This window comes from Nematolebias whitei, chromosome 6, assembly GCF_014905685.2.
Source record: "Nematolebias whitei isolate Nwh7 chromosome 6, NemWhi1, whole genome shotgun sequence".
In the NCBI taxonomy this organism is placed as follows: Eukaryota; Metazoa; Chordata; class Actinopteri; order Cyprinodontiformes; family Rivulidae; genus Nematolebias; species Nematolebias whitei.
Window position 1 is genome coordinate 11,480,474 of NC_056503.1, and position 8,261 is coordinate 11,488,734.

Genomic DNA, 8,261 nt, shown 5'->3' on the forward strand with positions numbered 1-8,261 from the left:
ATCCATCCAACCATCCATCCATCCATCCATCCATCCATCCATCTATCCATCCATCATCTTTACCCGCTTCATCCTTTTCAGGTCCTGGTGGTCACTGACACCCATATCCGGCCATCACTGTGAGAGGCGGGGGACAGGTTGCAAGTCCATCAGGGTCACATAGACAAACGAGGCAAACAACCATTCACTATATGAATGTATGAGTGAGAGGTGGTGCCCCTTCAAAATAAATTCATAATTGACAAATCCAGTATTTTAATCATATTTCTACATTTGTCTCTGTGTCCCTGTGATGGACTGGAGACCTGCCCAGGGTGTCCCCCGCCTCTCACACAGTGACTCCTGGATATGGCCACCAGTGAGCCCTACAACCCGTAAAGGAAGGAGAAGGTAAAAATAATGGATGGATGGACGGATAAAATAATGTAATAATTATGACAATAATAATAAACAACTTTCACAGATTATATCACTATAAGTTAAATATACATTTTTATTTCATGGCTGCATTTCAATTATCTATTTATTATATATTTTTTCATTTCACTGCCTTTTTATGCTGCATCAGTCAGAACCTTGCTGTGAACGTACTCAAAGGATTAAGTGAAAGCTCAGTGAATAATTCAGGAAAGGTGAAATTTGTTTGACTTTATGGGTGTAAATGTTTGATGGTTACATTGGCTCTATAAGATTTAGGTCGTGTTTACACGATGCTGCTTTTGTGAAATCAGTGTTTCTGCCATTGAGCTCACAACAACTGCAATTTTCAGTAACACTGACAGTTCTTATTTACTCTAATCGCACTTCTTTCAATGTGACATGCAGTGACTTGTCAATCAACTGGGGTGGCACCTCTCTGTCTCCGCCCCTGCACAGATTTTTCCGGCATTTATGTGCGTGATGTTGAATTTAATTTATAGGGGATTTAACAAGCACAGCATTTTCAGTGTAAACATGCAACTTTTTTCGCATTTGAAAAAAAATAAAAATAAATGCTAACATATGTAAATAGGTATTCAAGATAATGGTTGGTGGATCATTCAGGGACAAACAGAATGCTTTTTGGAACAGATCTCGGGGGCCACTGTCCTGCATGGTTTATGTTTCCTGCTTCAGAAGATCTGATTCAAATGAATGGGTCTTTAGCAGCTTTTACAGAATTCAATAACATGCTGAGAAAGTAATTCAACGCTGTGAATCCGTTAGATATGAATAAACCTTTTGAAACATGCAGGTGCAGGCTGAGCTTTGCTGCCACCTACTGGCTTTTAATGGAAACAACAACATCAAAAAGAGAGAAAGCCTCATTGTCAATATGAGCCTGTCAACAAACACAGCAGAGTTTATGTTTACCAAAAACTGTATTTTTGTATATTTATACTGTCAAACTAGTTCTTCACTATCTGCATGTGATTAAAATCAGCTCTGATTGTTTTTACAGAGACTCACCAAGAGAGGACAGCAAACATCCACATATGATGAGCTGATTTATTCAAATAACAGTTAGTTTTGAAAGTGTGTCCATAATTCAAATAAAAATATCTAGAAGGCATGTTTTTTTTTCAATCACTGTTTCAAAGTTTTCAAATACCGTTCCTCCTTGGACATACGACACCTCTGTTGGTGCAAGACTTCTGGCTCCAGATATCTATAATTGTATTCTTCTTATCTAGAATGAACATTGTGGGTATCTAAAATAGAATCATCTGTAGAAGAAACTTGTCTTTCAGATGTTTACAATATTAATAATAATACTAATATTACTAGTCATAAGTTTTATTTGAGATATGAAAATAATTCAAACATGTAATAAAGGTAGTTACAAAGACCTGTTATACCTGCAGCCCCAGTTGCTGCATCATAATGAGCCATAGCAGCAGCAAAGATAATTTTAGATAAAAAAAAAAATAAAAAAAATTAGGCTTTATTTTATTTTTTTCTCCCACTTGCAGCATTATGTTATACCATTACTCCTCTGTTACTCTGTCAGGCATTTGAAGAGGACCAGAAACACATGCATGGACCGTCTGTTTAGACATGAGGATTAAGGCCCACTATGCCTCTGGGGTCTGACAATAACATACTGATGGGGGGCCCAACACACAGCCCGACAAAAACCAGAGCAACCACAATGTAAACTTTATATTCAGGCATCAGTCAGTCACCATAGTATGTCAAGCAAGTTTTTTTTTTTTTTTTTACATCCAGTTGAGATGCTAAAATATTCTGATGGAGCAGCAGCGATGACCCTGTGTCCTCAGCTGTCATCTAAATAACACACACTTCTTCTGAGATGTTCTCAGTGTCAACAAAGTTGAACGGTTTGTTTCGATTATTATTTTACATTTGACAGCCAGTAAAAAAAAGGAAGAAGACTTATTTCCTGTTTATAGCTTCTAAGTATGTCTGCTAAAAATCACCAAAACGGTTCGACTTTAAATGCAATAATTGATATACAGTAGTTTGTTTTTGTCAAAGCACTCGATCAGTTTATATCAATTCAGTTGATTTATATGGTGCCAATCCATAACACATGTTGTTTTATGGTATTGTACAAAGCATTCAAATACATTAATAAAGCCAATTAGTCAAAGTTACCTAAGGAATATCCTTGTTTGCTATTTTATATGTTGGCCTTTTTTAAGCAATTTTTTTTCTTCATTCATTCAACCTTTATTTAGACCAGTTAATCCCATTGAGCCTCGGAGACTCATTTACAAGAGAGACCTGATTGTTGTTTGCTTTGGTCAATAATTGAAATATTTTCAGAGCCTTCTTGCCTTATAACATTTTAGAAAGAGACACATTAAAGATGAACTTTTTATTCCCTGCAGCAACCGTTTAAGGGTAACTTGCATTTACTGTCATTCAAACAGTTCTGTATGTACACACCATTTTATAGAAATGTGTTTCAAATGTAATTTATTCCTGATTGATGTATATCATGAAGTCCAGGTGCAGAAATTCAGATGAAAGAAGCATTTTCATAAAAAAGTCACTGAAATAGAGTAAAACTTTCAAGTGGCTGTAATCCACAAGTTTTTAGGCAGTTTTGTGCAAACAAGATCACTGAAAGTCAAAAACTTAACTTTTGGTGAAAAAGTGTGTGGTGGTTGTTGCTTTTTGTTACAAAAATAAAATGTTAATTTCTTAAAATGTGTGTGTGTGGGTTTGTGTTTTAGCTACAAACAGATAAAACATGTAGAAAACAAGCAGGGTTCAATCCTGATAATTATACGTTTAATCTTAATTATTCTGGATTTGATATGTTGCACATGGTGTTCCTTAATTTTTTTTTTGTCCATAAAAGACACAAATGTTCACAATTTATTCCACCTCTCTGATCTAATTGTGATTTTTCTGACTAAATTTCCTTTCAATTTGTTAGTTTTGTTAAAACTTGTGGATTTTAGCACTAAAGTAGTTGAGTTTTATGGAATTCCAATCATTTGATACTATTTCTATTTTAACATGGGATTATTGACCTGCCATTGTGTATCTGTTCCTCTCAAACCCAGCCGGTCGAAGCAGATGGACGCTTGTCCTGAGCCTGGTTCTGTTAAAGGTTTCTTCCTCGTGAGGGAGTTTTTCCTTTCCACTGTCGCCTTCATGCTTGCTCAAGATGAGAGTTCTGTGATGGAGTTAAACTCAAAGCAGTCTGCTCCTCAGATAAATAGTGTGAACTTATTTTTTATATATGAATGTTTCTGTTCAGTGCCCTGAGCTGACTTCTGCTGTTGTTTGGCGCTTTATAAATAAACTGAATTGAATTTAAATAAATCCTTTGATGAGCAATTGGCTGCAGAGCTGCCGTGTCGGCGCTGCTTGAACTTTCATCTTGTTGGACGGAGGAAGCTGCAGCTCACTGGTATTACAGGTGGAGTTCCTGCCCACACTATGAACGTCATGGAGTCCCATTTTTTCTTTAGGAATCTGAAACATCAGTCTACAAACTGATGCTTATTGCATGGTAACACAACTTGACACTAAAGTTCCTCTGCAGTGTTTTCTTTCTCTCAGCAACGAGCCCTGGATGTTTCTCTGCTTTACGTCTGTTTCTCATGAAAGGTCACAGCCAAATTAGATAATTACAGAGTGACAAAAGAGATGGATGCAAAGGCGGGGGGATACGTAATTGGTCCTTTGTAGACTCATTATCGACACACATTCGACAAAGCACCTGCGTGACCTTTTGGTCTCTCGCTACAGAATAAATGACCTAGCTTTAACTGCCCAAGTGTGTGTGGCACATAAAACGCTTGATAGTTCAAAGTCTGCTTTTTAACTTGTAGGACTTCTCAGAGGAACTGTTCAGTTTTAAACTTCAGTGAAAATATATATATATTTTTACTTTTTGAAGATGATTTCTTCCTTTCATGTTGAAAAGTTACAATATGATGCGAGAAAGCAAAAAAGAAATGTCACCAAATTATCCAGTTGATCACATTATAGTTTGAGCTCCTAAAGAGGAAACAGACATCTTAATGTTACTTTAAATGTTATGTTTAACATTACTTTAAAGAACAAATTTCAACCAGTCGATTTCACACAAAAACATAAATTTAAACAACTGATTTTCAAGCATTCTTTTGCATCCTTTAACTTGAAACGGACAGAATTTAATACAAATCTGTTTCTGTTTCCTTACTTTTGATCACACAACTCATTGTCCTGACCTTGTGAGCAGCAAAACAAATGAAACTGAAATAATTAAAAATATTAATGTTAATTCTTCAGCAGTTTAAGGTAAATTGACAGAAACCGATGAGCTCAAACTGGAAAATAAGGTGATGTAGTCGTGGCTTGATGATCGCTTGTGGTTTGTTGTGTGAAAGAATTAAACATAAAATCTGACCGTGTTCACTCGATTATTACACTATAATTAAAGGAGCTAAAGTAACATTTTGTCTTCTGAGAGAAGATTAAAACATTTCAGATCCATCTTAATCCCTCATTTGCAAAGGGACTATTTTTCCTGTTATTTAGTACAAATGATAAAAAAATTTATTTGACAAAATGTATCCCAAGTTTCTTCCCCATCCCTCTGCATATGAGTCACAGGAATATTGTTTTGAAAGTGAAAAATACACACCAATATCTTTAATTTATTTAGTTTAGATTCATTGTTTTATCCCAAAGGAAAGGTAAAACTGGAAGGAAGATGTAAAATTGGAGAAAGAGTAAAATTTGTCAATATGTTGTACGTGTATAATCAACTCTCTTTGCTTTTAAGACAAGTGGAATTAAACCAATACATTTCTTTTGTAAAAGCTTCTGACAAAATGCTCTGAAATCTAAGTTACATGTATTTTACACATTTTCTTTGCATGTATAAAATAGTCCAGTGTATTTCAAATGCTGAAAATTAGAATGCAAAGTGTTTTTAATGAAATGCACATTCCGTCAATGTTATGTTAACAGCATGACTGTAGTCTAAAAAAGTTAAATCTGGTCCTCTGGACATTCAAACAAAAACCCAAAACAAAGCAAAACAGAGGACCAGATTTAACTTTTTTAGATTTTTCTACCTGGATTATTGAGCATGCATCAGGATAGCATGACTGTAGGTTTTATAAAAAATTACAGACTCCCCATCAGCATTTTTTGCATTTATTTACAACCTGTAATGAAGTTTAAACCTTTTGGGATTACATTTTTACTAAATGAAGCTGTAGTTATGTTATATTAAGAATGTTTTGTTGATTTGAAGCTGATGAGGATGTTTTCAAACTAAATATTATCATTAAAAATGAATAAAACCTCACGTGCCAGGATAACTCATCCGGTGTGGAACGTAAAGTTGATGTGGCAGATGATGAGCTTCTGAATCGGTTCAAAAATCTGCTTCTTGGTTCCCATTTCCCTGCCATTCCCTGCCAATGTCAATCAGTGCTGACATTAGGATCATCATCCGTCTGCAGCTGAAGGTGTCAGAGCCTCTCTGATCCAACATGAAGATTTATACAACAGTATGAACAATAAACCAGAAACATCACAGCCCCTGCATGATTTAATGTTTATGAGTGTTGACACCAAGCCTAACTTTTCCGCACATAATCCTGCAGACTTCCTCAGACAATTATGCTCGGCACCGTGTTGTGTGCTATTACTTTTATTGGCCTTTCGAGTCACCATGGCGACGTAAGTTGCAAAAAAAGACAAAATTTTTCTCATTGAAAAACACTGACAGAACTCATCCTTATTCATGCTCAATAATCCTGGTAGAAAAATCCAACAAAGGTAAATCAGGTCCTCTGGACGGTTTCTTCTTGTTGAAAAGTTTCGTCTTTCATCCAAAAGACTTCATCAGTCCAAGGAGCCACAACAAACTCAGTCTTATAAATAGCACCTTCACAGAGTGAGTCAACCAGTTTGGTGGTGCTCAGATGCTTTCTGGTGTCCTCCCTCTCCTCTAATTAACAACTCTATCCTTCAATAAATGGTACTGTAATTTACCAAACAAACAAAAAAAAAGACATTAACTCACACACAAAAAGACATTGTTTGACCACGGCACACACTCTTTGTTCACCGTGCTCTGTGCAACATTACACAGTGTGAGAAAAACAACAACGATTAGGAGAGACACCAGTTATCAGATATGACGGGGCCACAGATCAGCTGCTGTCCAAGAGTCTGAAGAAAACTCATAACCAACTGGCACAATATCAAATGATGAATATCACAACCTTCCTATTTGTCAACCAAATCTCATCAAAGTCCAGAGTTTATTGTGACCTTTGAGCGAACGCCTCGGCAAAGTGTGCTGCTGGTTCGGATGGTTTGTTTCTTCAATGAGCAAATGTTCAAACACTCAAGATCAAATTCCTGATGTGTTTTTTTTTCTTTAAATTAATAAAAATATGAGTTGTGACTTATTGTGCTGCTGACATACTTTTATTTTTTAGCATATACTGCATTACATCCCTCTTTTCATGTGTCTCACTGAGTCAGCAGGTTTACATAGAATAAAGATCTGAGATGGGAACATGAAAATAACGTTAATGTATTCAGCTCTTTTCCTTTTGTTATTCAAAAGGCGGTGCTGGAATGTGTTGTTGCTTGGACCCATGGAAGATAACTTTAATATAATTTATCACAAGGAAAATGGAATAAATCTCACACTTAACGTTGATGAACTCCTAAATGTGGCTTTGAGTAAGTAAACCTGCAAATCTTATTTCCATGAAACAACTTGATGGCTCTCAGTAATATGCTTAAATCACTGCTCATGTAGTTAGATTCTTATAGACTACTGTGAAAACGAACATTTCCTCACGATTCAGTAAATCCAGATGAGGCTCTACTTTTTTCATTATCAAGCAATTAATTTGAACTCAAACCACGCTGATCCTTTTAAGTTGGAACGATTTTCCTGTGGAAAACCAAAGCGCACCTGACAACATTTAGCAAAGAAAGGACGTTTTATTGATGCCTGCACTGTAGAGGAGTGAGGTGGCAGGTGTTGGAATTAGAAGAAGGCAGGTTTAAAGCTCCACATTTGCTCCCTCTGTATGTGGAAGTCCTGCAGCCCTGAGGGACTCCTCCAGAGCAGCAGCACCTGACTCTGCTCTCCTCCTCTGTCTGCATCATCACTGCATCATATTCTGTGTTGTGATTTAACAGGAAGTGTTTAACAAGGTTTGTTGTGTTGCCACAGCTCTTTCCAGATTTTCCACAAAGCGCTTCAGTTTGTGGAGATGAACTAGCTCCACCATGACTCTGGTCAGCTCCGCCGCTGCGTCTACAGACTGACACTGACGAGCAGTGTGCTGCTCCAGTTAAACACTGCGTAAACGCATTACGCACTTACTCAGGTGGAAGAAAAAGTAGTTCCCTCCAACCTGTGTCATTTAGACAAGATCTTAATAGTTTAGTTACTTTCCATCATCTTCCCATGTATTACCTGAAGTGACTGAAATATCAAAAGTATCGCTAGTTTGATTCAAGAATCGATTGTGGAGCGAAACGTTATGCCTCAAATAGTATCGATGTCTTGTATCGATCCGCACAGCACTACTCCGCCTAGTTTCTTCTTCTTTGGTTTTATTCGTCCGCAGCTGTAGCCTGTCTTTAAGCTGGAGTCGGTTCAGGACTCACACGAGTCTTGTACAATATCACGATTCTGACACCAGTTGTGCTTTTGCTTCCGGTGCGGCGATGGACAATACATGACAAAGACAAGGATCTCTTTCATGAACTTTACTTCCTCATCATGTAAGTTACAATGGCAGCTGAGTTGTTCTGACTCCAACACTGTG